This window comes from Haliotis asinina, chromosome 3 (assembly GCF_037392515.1).
Source record: "Haliotis asinina isolate JCU_RB_2024 chromosome 3, JCU_Hal_asi_v2, whole genome shotgun sequence".
Classification (NCBI taxonomy): domain Eukaryota; kingdom Metazoa; phylum Mollusca; class Gastropoda; order Lepetellida; family Haliotidae; genus Haliotis; species Haliotis asinina.
Genome location: NC_090282.1, coordinates 32,904,564 through 32,920,566, shown reverse-complemented (window position 1 = coordinate 32,920,566; position 16,003 = coordinate 32,904,564). Strand labels below are relative to the sequence as shown.

Genomic DNA, 16,003 nt, shown 5'->3' with positions numbered 1-16,003 from the left:
GTGTGCAGATATACAGATACTATGCATTGTTTGTGGAAGAATAGCAGTCACACCTTGGTGAAACAATTCCATCTGGTGGCTGGGGAATAACAGTATCCATATCACACAATAGCCAGGGAGTCCCCACTGCCAGTGACTGTTACAGTACTATAGATACCAGGTTACAGTGTTGTGACATTGTCTATCTGATATAGCTGGTTTTGCAGTCAACCATAATATGATGTGATGGATAGTGCCGGAATGTATCTCCAGGGACTAATGTTCCATACAGACTGTGTCAATCCGTCAGTTCTATTGTAATAAAACCATTCACGACACAATACGCCAGTTGAAGCTTACCGGTACATTTTAAGGGATGAGGCACTGTGTCTATTGTATGAAATACATTGTTATACTGATCGGCTTTCAAAACATTTTTTTGCCAGATTACAATTATAGAGTAAGCAGCTTTGAGCTTGAATGTGTTCAAGTAAACATTTTGAATTCGGCTACAGCTTTTACTGATAATCATAACAATCATTTCTAAGCCAGTTGTTGAGTACATGGATAATTCACCTGACGAAGGGGCAAGGAATAGCCAAGAAACTTTGTGACACACAATAAACAAGTTGTCAACCATAACATTTGCCTTTTACAGATAAATACAGTTTCAGTGTTATGTTAAGCTAGGTTATCTGAAATATTAACAATGCCTAATGAAAAACAGAATACACAATTACACTGCTTTGAGCATGTATCTATCTTGCCATCACAACAGCAAAAGCAATTGTCACAATGAACTGACATGATTTTCCAATACCAAGCCATTTTAATAAGAATATAAAAAAGGGCCAGTAACCTCTCTTAAATTGTGTGTTTGTAACCATGGTAACTTATAGTAAGTCGTTTTCAACATCAGTAAGAACCCATCAGCAATTATTATACCATCAACCCCTCCAGATGAGGGGGCACCTGCCCTTAATCTCCCTAGTTCCTGGTGTGAAGAGATTTACAACACTCACACCTCATTACAAGATAAGTGCATGTTTAAATTGTCCCAAGCTTACTCAGAAGTATAAGGTTAGACATGGTGAGAGTCCAATATATCTCAGTGGGTGTAAATAGGTATGTGTGTGGAAGTAAAACTGAACCTTTCTTTGGAAGATGTCAAAGGTATCAAAATATTAACACAGAATACAATACTGAATGTACAGTAGAAGCACTCATTGGGACTGAAGAAATAATCTCATTTAGACAAAGTGCTGGATTGTAGAGCTGATGGTAAATGTACAAGTTATGGATGGGACTGAGATTTTATGCCAGTGTTGACAACATGCTGGATTGGACAGATGCTGGTTTTGACAGCTTCCTCTATTATTCATTGTCTCTATATTCTTTTGTTGAAGCAACTACTCAGGCCACTTCAGGAGGCCCAAAATAACAAGCACTGTAAGAATATATGTAATAGTAGCATCCTTTAACATCTTTTGGAAGATGTTAAAACCACTGACCTTCCTCTGTCCAGGCTAGACCATAGAGGTGGTCTCCAAGTGCACAGAGACCAATAATATAATTCACTGCTAACACTTCAGACAGTAATTTATAAACATGCACAAACACCTTATTGTCATATCACCTGTAAAGAAAACTAAATGGGCCTACCAATGGTACAACAATTTACCATGAATCTTACTTATCTTTACAACCAATTTACCAGTCAAATCAATTTCAATCTACACTATGTGTAGAACACTATCATTTCATATCAGAGCTGCTGCCTAGACTAGGCGATTAAGAAACATACAAATGTGTCGTTATTCTGTTTCCCAGCAGAATATTTATCTTGCTATATTTACCTAGACACTTGATGGTATAATCTCCCACCAGTAACATAGATACAGACACATGTAGATTAAACCCAGTGACACAAACGTCAGTGTTATGTTTACAGCATACATAAAATACAACATGACAGTCCATTACTGTTTTCTCAGAATGGTTTCCTTGCTGACATGAGGTTCATGGGTAAGCATGCATATGAATACAAGGAAACAATGTGACAGATGTAGCTTTAGGGATACACATGTATGCATATGTGATCTGTGATGGACAATGTGGAATCTAATTTACTTCACACATTTTATCTGACTGAAAATGAAACCCAGCCTATTTCTGACTTGACAGCTGGTCCACCTAAGCAGGAGATAGAGAGAGCTGTGAGACAGTTTACCTTTTTAGGCAAGACATTATAATAAAGCCCTGAGGTGATATAGAGCTGTTAAACAGGGGTTTCTCTTAATCATCCAAACAAGACACCATGAGATGATCAACCAGTAATGCCAGTGCCTTTTAAGCAGGCAAAAAAGAAGCCAGTGAGACAGGTCAGTTGGCAGAGTCAAAAGCCCAGATGTAATCGACCAATAAAGCTGATCAACCATTACACAGACCCTTTCAAACAGGCAATAGAAAAGGCCAATAAAGTTGTCAAACATGCAGTAGAGAGGGCCTGAGATCACTAATCAGTAAAGGTGTTAAACATGGGGTATCTTTTAAGTAGGCAGTATAGAGGGACTGAGATGATCAACCTGTAAAGCTGTTTAACAGGGCTCACTTTTAAGCATGAAGTATAGAGGGACTGAGATGATCAACCAGTAAAGCTGTTAAATAGGGGTCCCTTTTAAGTAGGCAGTATATAGAGACTGAGATGATCAACCTATAAAGCTGTTAAACAAGAGTCCCTTTGAAGTATGCAGTATAAAGGGACTGAGACGATCAACCACTAAAGCTGTTAAATATGGGTCCCTTTTAAGTAGGCAGTAAATAGGGACTGAGATGGGTCCCTTTGAAGCAGGCAATAGATCGGCCCTGAGATGATCAAGCTGTTAAACATGTGGTCCTTAAGGACACAAAGAGGTCCTGTGGTCATACAGAACCATTTAACAGGGGTCACTTCCCACTAGTAAGAGCCTTGGAGACCCTGTAACTGTCTGGATTTCCACCCCGAAGAACAGCCCAACTGACATAATGTACAGTCATTAAACCAGGAGATGGCACAAGCAGAACCACTGGCTTAGAGATGTATCAGAGATCATTACTGACATATAGTACTGGACTTTAGCAAAACAATCTAATCTTATTCTAAATCACTAAACTTATTTTACATAACATCACTGAACATTTTCAAAGGTATATTAAAATAATACATTTGCTGAAATAATCAAATGGAATTAAAAATCATATATAACCGACATAAACATGACATAAATCCTATGCATGGTTAAACAGCAAAGGCCACTTACTTAAACAATCCATTACTTCCAAGTGAATCATTACACGGGTATTTCTACATTGATATTGCCTCCCAGTGTTAAACACACTTCTGTAATGAACTAGTCCCGACCTTCCAGTTCCGTGAGCCTGACTGACTACAATAGGACGGTGATCGTACGGAGAGATCAGTCCTAGCAACCTCTTGTGGCCACTCAGTATCGGAGGGGGGTCGACAGAGAGGCGTGTACACATCAGGCAGATCCTGTTAAGTTATTGTGTTGCGGAGATTGTAACACAGGCTAGTTTATAACACCCCAGTCAGCTGATTGTGTTTGACCATCGGTGATTGTTATTGATTATCAGTGATTGCTGGTGCTATGATTGGTATTGACATCTCATAAAAGCCCCATAAAACTGACATGGTATTTGACATCCAACCTCTTCGTTCTGACACAGAACATGCAGCTAATATTATTCACTGATCTTTTTCACATCATTTGGCTCACAGATCAGCCACAACTGAAAGTCTGAAGAGCAAATATTAATTTGTATTCCTCCAAATAAACAATTACCAAATTACCAGCAAAAAGTAGGCACATACAAACTTTTTTTCACTTAAACATAATTAACTCTATTTTTAACTCCATGAATAATAGAAAATAATCTAAAATGTCTTTCAGACATTTTGTTCCTGACCAGCTTTTAACAAGAAATGAAACATCTTATTGGACTGTTGTATGTTCTAATGAATCACTTTCTGGACTATAAACACTTTTTGAAACTAAAGTTTTGGGGTGTCATTTCAAATGTTTGATGAGACATTTTTAAGTCACATCACATTATATAAAACTTGATAGAAAGGAAATATTTTGCCCTTCTCAAAAGCACTTCAGGACCAACTGATTCCTTGGCTGACAAATTGACAATAGTAATATCAATGAATCCATATATCCTCACCTTCTTTTGAATAGTATAGTACCCCTGAGGAATCAAACATACCATGCCCAGTGAGCCACCCTGTAGTACATTAAGCAGTCTATAAACATCCTCCATTATATGACCCATGTCCAACACCATTAAGTGTCTGACTATGACCAGTAAGGTTCAATAGCAGGACATGGTCATCGGAAACTCTAACTACTAATGTGTTGTGTTCATTGTTCTCCGAGGTGGTCGTCTGACAACCACAGAGAGCAGTGACACGTATGGCAGTGTGTGATTGATATCCACGTCCCTGACAATGTCTGAACCAATTCTATAGAGACCCTCACCACCTTCCTATCTCCACAGTTGACAGGTCTATCTCAGAAAGGTAAACTCAACATGGTAATGGTAACACCACTTGGACATGTTCTCAGACATATGCTTATGTTACCTGAAGCTCCCTGGTCTGCACTGAATGGCTAATGCAGGCAACATGGTTATTGTTAATACAAAGGATCCAAGTGAGAATGGTAGAAGTTGGACACTACCCAAGTCACTAATGGAGCGAGTGAGTGAGTGAGTGAGTGAGCTTGGTTCACCTCTAGTGACAAGAACAAAGCAAATTCTAGAAATAGTTACTAATAAAATACAACAAAAAATCACTTCTCTGAGTCACCCCCTAATGTGTTAGACCAGATAAATCAGGGCTTGCAGTCATAGCCTATGATACACCAATTGGTTAAAGCATTTGCTTGCCACACAGAAGACCCTGGGTTGATTCCCAATATGGGTAAAATGTGTCATGTCCATTTCTGGTGTCTCCCTCTCTCTTATTTCTTGGACATTACCAAAAGCACCTTAAAACCATATTCACCCACTTACTCAAGTGGGTTGAATGTTTATAATACAAAATCATAACAACAATGATTACTACTTACTATTGCCCTAATATAAAACAAACGCAACCTTTCATACACAAACAGTTACACTTTGAACTTTTATACCTATATTATTCTGAAAAATAGTGTCCTTTTTCCAAAGAAGTCTATTAAATGTATAAGAATCCAGCTGTATATGAGAACTGATAGTTACAATTCATTACAGTTGACTGACAGACTGGAAGTGAAAATATTTCACGATGAATATCTAAACCATTGCTTTATAAGGATGAGTACAACACAAGTTGAGGAGCAACATGATCACATCAGGTTAGAGTCTTACAAATATCATTTTGAATTAAATCTCTGTAACCATACAAAACATTTTCCAAGTCAAAAAGAGCTACTAATTATTACACTGAACAGTAAAACTCTGAAACATAAATATCATTGGACTGAAAATACAACTATTCCGGCTCAAATGAAACAAGAATGAACTGTCCAAAACTGTAACACCTTACCAGTGCAGTTTCGTAGAATCAGCCATAACAAACAGCAGTTCCACAACCAATCTTTGCCTATTAGTCAAGGTCTACATGGCAAGCCGTCTGTGGGTCAGTGAATAGTTCAACAGATAATCTGATATGACAAAGATCACCCACACAGTCAGTTGATATTCAGCCAATTACAGGAGAACCTCATATGGTTAGTGCTATACACTAACTGCATGTCAAACATCATTAGCTGGGCTTACCAATGCTCCCACATAATAACCAGGAACGACAGTGTACAAATGTCAGCTCCTGTACTTAGGCAAAAACAGATGTGCAACATTAACAAATTCACCTTATTTTTCCAATTAATCAAATTTATTATAGACCATTGCAATAGAACTCATGGCTGTAAGACTTCAATTTTTCAGTGACTATTACACCTTAATTGAATGTGACTTAGAGGGCTCCATTTAAGACACGTTAGCCTACTTGCACGAGGTGCAACCTACGATACAAACCTAGTTGCACCAAAAGAATAAATATCAGTTGTTCAACCTTCCATTCTCTGCAATTGTTTTCTACATAGAGAACGTTGGGGCACTCTTATTAATAGCTGTGTGTACCGTGAATACTGTTTCTGTGATAAGCATGCTTTTTACTAAATCTATATTAACATGTGACAAAATTAGAGAAAATGTTTATCTATATGCAACTCTATCTGTTTACTTAGCCATTACTTGAAGTGGCCATGCTGTTGTCAGGTTTACAAGGGATTTGACTGAGATTATCTGTACAACTGATACTGCATTGTATATGTGTGAGAACAACAAGCTTCACATTCTTGTGTTGATGGAATCAGATAACCAAAATACATGGTAGTGGCAGATGTGATATTTGGATGGTTTTATGTCAGCTTACACTAAAAAGAATTTTGTTTAATGCTGCTCTGTGGGACCTTCAGTTATCTTAAGTCAGCTCAATATTTCAGTTAGTTGTTATATCATCTAATTCAGGACAGCCATCGTCGAAATATTTCTAAAAGCCAAAAACTACGTAGCCAAGCCATACAAGACCTATTTGTTGTTATTTAATCTGCATTCTTAATGTTTATCACCACTGCAGTGTACATTGTCTTGTCCGTCACCCTCTACCTCTCTGTCTCTTCCATTAATTACTGTATATGACATTTATGGCCTTTATTGGTCATCTCCTTGACTGCCATCACATCAACTGTACAAGGAAGTGCTGTTGTTTCTCCACCTGACCATTGATGAATCTTTGCCTGTCGATTGTTGTTAAAAACTATATATCTATATATGTATGCTCACATCTATATCGAATGTGAAGAGTCTTGTTTTCCGACTCTGTGTGTAAGGACGACTGCGAGCAGGATAATGCTGAATCTTTGCCTGTCGATTGTTGTTAAAAACTATATATATATATGTGTATGCTCACATCTATATCGAATGTGAAGAGTCTTGTTTTCCGACTCTGTGTGTAAGGACGACTGCGAGCAGGATAATGCTGAATCTTTGCCTGTCGATTGTTGTTAAAAACTATATATATATATGTATGCTCACATCTATATCGAATGTGAAGAGTCTTGTTTTCCGACTCTGTGTGTAAGGACGACTGCGAGCAGGATAATGCTGCTCGTAGGAAACACCCTGAGGTTGAACTGGAACTCCATTCACCCCATTCATGTGTACTTGTTTGTCATGTCTTGTGTAAGCAGCTAAAGACGCCTCACCTCAACTATGTCTTCGTCTTCATCAATTTATATTTCATCTTAATTATGAGCTAATTCCCCAGGCAACACTTCTTACATACTCGTTGACATACCTAATGGTAGGGTATGAAACTAAAACAATTTCAGCCAGACCACATTAATGGTTAGATGTAAAACTTGCCAGCACTAATCAAAACTTCCTACACCACATATTCACACCTGTCATGTGAGAGCAACCATGACCACTGTAGCCCCGATCATTGCCACAGAAAACGACATATCCTTGTGAACAGTAACAAAATACAGACACCATGTTGGCATGCAATACTGCAAGTATTTCAAACTGTCAACACCCACTTGTGGAAAACGTGATCCGCGAACATAAACATGCATTCACACGATCAGCCTCAACTACACAGGTATCACATGACACAAAAGGTATGGTGATTGGTGATCATAAACTACACACATTCTAATCATACACACTCAGGTGGGCACAAAACACTTCTAACAGCTCATAACATGGAAAATTAAGTTTCTATGAGGTGGCGTAATGAAATTCTTACACTGCAGGGATCTTTATAATTACACCCCATGTGTACCATTAAAATGTCTGTGCTTGTTTTATTGACTTCTTTTTGAAATATTTTCCTTGAGAACTGAGAATATGAGTAAAGATGCAATATTTATTTTTAACATGTCAATACTTAATGCTTTTCAGGGGAAACTTTATTATTTATGCATCTATAGCAATATGTTTTTGCGCAAACAAACAATGTTACAATATTTCCTTTTGATCATACAGGTATCTAAAAGGGCACAGGACAATGGACGTGGCAGGCATGATTGATTTCTAGAGTCACCTGATATTTCTACCTGTGAGATGTACATCAAACAAAAAGTTATTTGAATGCCTTTCTGACAGACTCACCTTGGCTACTGCTTTGTTCATACCCCTAGTGCACAAAACCCTTGGTTAGTAGGCGGGTAAAACATGAATCCAAAATGACATGTCAGGGTGTTCTTTATTCCTCTTAAGGCCAAATCAGTTTTATTCCTCGTTTTACAGATCTGCACAATGTATCTTTTAAAGAAAAAGAAATAAAATAACGATTAATTTTCCTGATCATAAATGATGTCTTAAGTTTTTAATAGGCCAAAAATATAAACTTACAAAACATACTCGTATTTCTAAGATTGTCTTTTGCCCAATATACACTTCATAAACTGCTAAAAATAAAATACTTTTGGAAGTTAAAAGGAACATTATCTTGACTGGTGATTTCTTTCTCCCTCTTTTTCAAAATTCCATGTAATAAGAAATATAAATGGTCTGGCCTAAACATCAATGAACATGTTGCCATTGGTTCACTTCCTGTAACACTCATCTTTTGAACTCTTATTTTACAGCTGAACTCCAATGGTTTAGGATCACCATGTGGTTAAAACATAACTTGGTACTTAATAGAATGAGTCAGTGAAGGAGTGAGTGAGCGAGTGAAAGTTGCCACACAGCAGTTGACAATATTCCATGACACACAATCAGCCAGGTAACACAGTAATCACCATTTCAGTGTGTACTTCGCCACAACTCTAGGACTGTCTCATTCTACCCTGGAATCCCTGAAGTGACTTGTACCTCCTACAAGCTGACAACCAGATAATCTTCACTCCAGTGAATTAATAATCAATACCGAAACCTTAATGACACTGAATTATATTGATTAATTGGACAATCCCTGTACAACATAAGCATACCTGGACTCTTCCTGTCTAATCACCACTAGAGTAATGGTGGGAATACCTCATGAGCAAGGAATAACTGATCCCTTAATTCTTAGGGTGTCAAGGTCTAACACAGAATGTTCGATAGACTCAGCATACTGGGGTCGGGTTGCTAAGAACTTGAGACATTAATAAACTTTGTATAGGAGATAATAGAATTATGCAAATACTTTGTAGCCGGTATGACTAAACAGTATGACAAATATGCCTAACTTTTTCAAGGAGAAAATGTTTTGCATGATTTCACTTAAATCAAGCCATTGTTTATGCCACAAATCCACAATTCTGAAAAATTATCAGGTTTGAAATAAAAAAATATGTTTCGTTAAACACTTAAGCCCTACTCCCAATAGCTAATCCAACTGCAGGGTGTGATTCCCCACACAGGTACAATATGTAAATACCATTTCTGGTGTACCCCACCATGATATTGCGGGAATATTGCTAAAACCAGTGTAAAACCCAGCTCACTCACTCATTCAATCATACCTCTTACATATATCAGTTATAAATAAAATCATGCATATGAGTTGTTTAAATGTAACATTCTGATATATGATCATTTAACCTGACAGTTTCAGAAAGGCTTCAATGAGTCAAGATCCCACCAGAATCCACCCAAATGCCCACACTACCTCACTCTACATGTCCTTCTACATAAAGTGGACCCGTGAAGATCCGGGTTAGAGGTGATCTTCAGTAACCCATGCTTAAGAGGTGACTAACAGGTTTGGATGGTGAGGCTTGCTCACAAGTTTGACATATCATTGTATCCCATTTGTGCAAATCGATGCTCATGATGTTGATCCCCAGATTGATAGACTTGATTATTTACAGACTACCACCATATAGCTCGATTATTGCTTAGTGCAGAGTAAAACTAAACTTACTTCACATAATGTGAATTTTTCACAAAGGAATGTCAACCCACAAATAAACAATAACGTCTTCAAGCCATGGGGAGGGGATCTGAACACACGCAGATACAGGATATATACCACTTGGTCACAGGCCTGTGGACGGTGCAAATAAACCAAGGATCATAATCAGGGATTCAAACACAACACCATCCAACATGGAGGCAAGGAATGCAACTGTGCACATACTATAGCTTCTATCACTGATGTGCACCATTCTTCATAACCAATAATGTGCGAGATGAATACGCTTCAATTCGAATTCACACGATTGTTTTAATATTCTAAAATTCATGTCCAAAATTCATTTTTATGGAGTATTGAACAACAGCAGTATCCATCATACAGAAATATTTTACACATAAATCCCCACACATAATGACTTTGGGGCCATTCATATGGTTGGCAGGGGTAATGGGGGTGCTGATGACGATCTTTCAAGAGGATCTCCCATTTTGTTCTGGTTGGGTGAGTGGGTCATGCGATTTGTACACATGTACTATGGGCAGGGTGGGGGTGGGGGTGTCACTTACTTTGTACATACATTTTGGGGAAATCATTTACATTGTAATCCCCTTAGCCATAAAGCATAAAATACAAACAAAACAAATATAAGGTAATATCTGTTGTAAGTGAATGTTACATCCATACAGAACTTGCCTACCTGAGGTAACCTCCAAGCTGGACAGACATCTGAATTGGATCTCGCCCACATCAAGTCCACCTCCAAAATCATTAACCTGCCTTTGACACATGCCCTTAAAAATTTACATGCATAAACATGTAACAGAATACATGGCGTACTTAATGTGTTTGTCAGTATGAACTATTACAGCTGTAAGAAAAAAAAACATAGTGCTGTAGTTACATGCTTTAAATATTCATTTTTTGCAAAATGCTACTGGTTTTGTACAATCTCTACCTTCCTAACTCACAGGCTGTGAGGTGTCTTGTTTGTTTCTTGTTCACTCAGCAATATTCCAACTACTGCATTTCTTTGATTATAGAGCACATACATTCCCAGCTGTGTAGAGCGGGTTGTGCATCATAAAAACCACAATATATTCTGATGTTTTCATCCAAACAGGCTGCCTTGATGTAAAACGTATTCATTGTATATATGCTTTTCATCTTTTCCACAAATTTTATTCCAAAATTCATTTCTGGTGTCCCCTACAGGGATTGGGAAAGGGAACTTTGACAATGGGCCATTTTCAGGATTATTAGCCATTTTCTGAATTTTGAATGGGCCACTGCCTTTGTATCAATAGTAAACTTCCAAATTTTAATAGGCCATTTTGTATTCCTGTGTGCAAAATGGCCCCTGGCCCCTGCCTTTCCCAGTCCCATCCCTACCATGATCTTGCCGAAATAGTGCTACAAGAGGAGTAAAACTATCCTCACTGATCACTTGTGGAAGTTGTTATGTATGAATTCAGGAAAAAAACGAGTGTAAAGACAAGTCCCTTGGTTAAGGGCAGACATGTTTTGTTAATGACTTGACATACACCACTCCTGTTTAGATTGTGAGGAATATAAAGTACTTTGTGTATGAGCTCACAACAGGCATTGTAATCAAGCCACCACTTGAGGTAAAACCTCATGTTTACACAGTGTTTTTACACACTCCTCAAACAAATTGAAAATGCAGACATTCCAGCAGTGGACCATGCTAAGTTGTTCATGGTGCAAGACAAGTCTCCATTTTGTTCAGTAAGATGATTGATTATTTTTTAGGAAGTCTCTTAGCACATTATCATTGAAGTAGTCCATTTTTTTCTTTTCTAGGTTGGCTCATTTTACAACAAACATTTTTGTAGTTGTGTAATGTTAACAGTCAGTGAGTGAGTTGAGTGAGTTGAGTTTTACAACGCACTCAGCAAAATTCCAGCCATATGGCAGCCGTCTTTAAACAATTGAGTCTGGACCAGACAATCCAGTGACCAACACCAGCATCGATCTGCGCAATTGGGAACTGATGACATGTGTCAACCAAGTCATCAACCCTGACCACCCGATCCCGTTAGTCGCCTCTTATGACAAGCATAGTTGCCTCTTATGACAAGCATGGGTTGCTGAAGGCCTATTCTACCCCAGATCTTATTTTCTTATTTAACACTTCACTCAGCAACATGGCAGCAGTATGTAAACATTCGAGTCTGGACCAGACAATGCAGTGATCAACAGCATGACCATAAATCTACGCAATGTGCATTTTCAATCCTGGTGAGTATTGAATCCAGTGATCAACAGCATGAGCATCCATCTAGGCAATGTATATGCATTGAAACAATGGGACAGTAGGAAATAGCCACAATGGGAACACTCAGATCTGACAGACTGTTTACCATCATATTTGTGATTGTTGCTCTTGCTATTGACCACAGGTCTAACAGACTCCATCACAGGGGCCTGCAAATCACTGGCACCAATTTATATACTGTAGCTGATATGGTCTTAGCACAATATAAATGGATTCTTTTATCCCTGTCAGTGTCAGAGGTAATACACTACCTGGATGACTATGGACTCAGCCACATGCAACCCACAAGTACATAACTGGTTTTGTTACTGTGGTGTAAAACAACATTTACTCATATTTTCAAAGTCTGTATTCAAAGTTATATTCAAATGAGAATTGAATAAACCTTCTTGAGACTGCTGACATAAATGCATGATTTGAAAGATCAATACTGACGCAAGACATATTTAACCAGTTTAGCAAAACTGGTGTTAATCTGAGGTTTTCACACTATAGCTGCCGAACTGCCATTCACTCAGAGTGATACACCCCAACATTCGCTAACACTGTGAACCTATAGCTGTGTCAGTAGATCAAGTTTTACCCCGAACTGAACTGATGTCATTGCCGTCGTTAGGTAAACGTTTTCATACCTACTGCCACGCTTCTCCCACTCGTTCTGCACGTGCGGTATCTCGGAGCACTCGGCGACAGCATTAGGTGTGGAAATTAGGCGTGGTTTGCGACTTCAGTCGAACAAACCTGCCACAATACTGCTCTATGTGACCCGGTTAATAACTGAGTGGACGTTGTTGCACTGTGCGGATACATATGAATAATGCTATAGTATGTGTTTTAAATGTAAGTATATCGGCTGATTAAGACACACGAGGGCCATATTAAGTTTCACTTTGTACGTGTGTTCACTTTATTGGAGCGCCATTGGTGTGAGTCATATATCTATACACACCACATATCACACACGAAGTTTTGTCAAAGTATTATTATAATGTGATATAGAGACGGTGATTTAAATTAATGTTAGTATTTGTTAAGAAAAGGGGGTTATCCATCAAAAGTTTATATTCACTTAAACTACTCTCCTATAGATGGTTAGATGGAAGATGAATTTCTCCACGAACTTGAGGAACCAAGTGCAATCCTTATACTGGGGAACTGCATAGGATCATGTATCAAACTATCGCAAAACAAATATCAAACACGTGAACAGCTGCGTTTTGATGTAGAGGTGATTCACACAGCAACATTCCAGCAATATCACGGAAGGGTACACAAGAAATGGGCTTCACACATTGTACTCACGATTCTTCAAATCTAACCCACTGCCTCAATGAATTTCTTTAAAGTATCTAAGCGTGAAAGTGAGAAGTCGGAAGTATATATATATATTACTAAAAAACACTGGAAATATATGCACCTCTCAGCAAAGACGGTCCAGTGCTGTTGTTTCGAGCCACGTATGCAATGACATGTGTAAAAGGCACAAGCATTGTTAAAGTAATGGGTTTTGGATTTTGATTCACTTCGGTTACAACCATCAGCACAGATTCAACAATGCCAAAACTAACTGAGGCACAGAGGAATAACGGCATCCCACAATTTGAAGCAGACGAGTCCAGATCAGGGGTTGCAAGGTTTCCTGATGTCTCGCCGAGTACCATATCGAGGCTATGGAGCCAATACCAACAGCAAGGATCAATGTGTGACCTTCCCAAATCCGGTAGACCACATTTCAGTACTTCTTACCAAGATTGATCCATCCCTATGAGTCACACAGCTCACAGAATGAAAGGAGGAAAGTGTATATCGGATCCATAACTTCCACCACACAGAACGAAAGTCAGGAAAGGGTATATCGGCTATATAACTAACGCCATACAAAATGAAAGGCGAAAATGTTATATCGTATACATAACTTACACCACACAGAATGAAAGGTGGAAAGGGTATATCTTATATTTATCATCCAAAACTGTGTTCCACAGGAGATATAGCTTGTGACATCAGACGATATCTCCATGAGATATCGCTTTGACAGTAGATTTTGCACAATGCCTTGACAATACTATTACGTCACGAACTGATGACATCACAGTGCTATGACATCACTGCACTGCAAATCTGATGCCAGTGCTGTGTTCAGAGATGTACATTTTTCATTGAAGAATGAAAATGAATGAAGAATGATTTGGGACGATAAATACAATCTCACCCTAGTGTCTACTGATATCAATTATACCAACACTTGTTGATAAACATAAAAATATCCTTGACAAGCCTCAGACATTGGTTATCAGTACACTTGGGTGAGATTCTCTATATAACTTACATCACACAGAATGAAAGGCGGAAATGGTATATCGGATTTATAACTTACACTGATATGCCCTTCCCATCTTTCATTCTGTGTGGTGTAAGTTATATATGCGATATGCTCTTCCCAACCTCCCCACCCCAGTTACATCCTACCCTCTCTCTCTCTCTCTTTGTCTTTCAGATAAACGACTGGATAACTGTACAAAATAATTAGAAACTCTTAATGTAATTTTCAGGTTTCAGTGTTTCCCGACAACACAAACTAAATCACATTCTGTGCAAAGATCACCTTAAACTTAAGACTTAACCAGCAGCAGTACTGTAGTAAATAGGGTTTTACGAAATTGTGGACTGTTTATCCCAGTTCTGGTCGCTACATACGCCAACTACTTCCTCCACAGTATCGGTACTGGTTCCGGATCTTGGGACATATTATCCGAAACCATCTACGATAGGCAGGATTGCGACAAAGATGTTCTGATAGAGGTGTGATTCTGTCCTGGCAGCATCGCCAACTACAACTACGATGGTGTAAACGCACATACTTGGGGAGCAATCTCATACAGATCAAAATTTGTGCTTGTCCAAGGCAATCATTCACTCGATATATTGACCAGATTCTCCGTGCTCACATGCATCGCCTTGTTGACTGAAAGAGAGAACTGTTGAAACAGGGCAGCACCAGACCTCACACAGCATGTGCTACAGAGGACTACCTGGCCAATAACAACATCAATGTCTTCTATTGGCCCTTTAAGATACCCAGATCTAAACCCAATTGAACATCTGTGGGATCAGATAGATAAACATGTATGTCGACCTCGACGTCATACAAATCCGCCATTGACCCTTCAACAGTTGCTGAACTTGCTGCAGGAGTGGAGAAAACTTCTACAACAAAACATACAACTGATTCAATCCGTTCTAGCAGTAAAAGACGGTTAAATACGAGGTAGTAATATCCACCTCATGGACAGCAATCATTATGTTTGTCATTCTCGTGAAATGCCCATGGGATACTTATATAATTTTCTACAAAATATTGCTGTATTGCTGAGTTACATACAGTTGAATAGACCAAATTTGTCAATGATATGTTGCTTTTACATTTCCATTTCCTTTCTTAAAAGAGTATACCCAAGAAATATAGCAAGTGTAATATGTAATACAGAGTTATGTCCCCTTGCTGCCAGATTGTGGTAAGGTCAATGTCTCTTCCAGTAGTATATACAATGATGGAACGTTACCAGATCCTCATGAAGGGTGCAGTTTTAAAAAATTTAAATTAGAAAATTGGGCCCTTGGGAAGGACCTGGTTCCATTCCATCACTGCATATACAACTTTTTCTTCACCTCTCCTGCTAGCTTCATACCTGGTCAGTGTTGACCAGATGGGAAATCAAACTGGCACAAACTTGGGTTTTAATTTAAAATAAAGCTGGGAAATA

The 16,003-nt window shown here is 38.5% G+C and overlaps 1 protein-coding gene across 1 annotated transcript in view; it reads right to left on the bottom strand.

The window, feature by feature from the left end:
- The window catches only part of LOC137276748 (uncharacterized), an 83,827-nt gene extending 70,898 nt beyond the window's left edge, over positions 1–12,929 (bottom strand). Inside the window, exon 1 of the mRNA XM_067808387.1 lies at positions 12,876–12,929. The gene's annotated coding sequence lies outside the window, so the exon portion shown is untranslated. The remainder of the gene's footprint in view (positions 1–12,875) is intronic.
- Between the last annotated feature and the right edge of the window lie 3,074 nt (positions 12,930–16,003).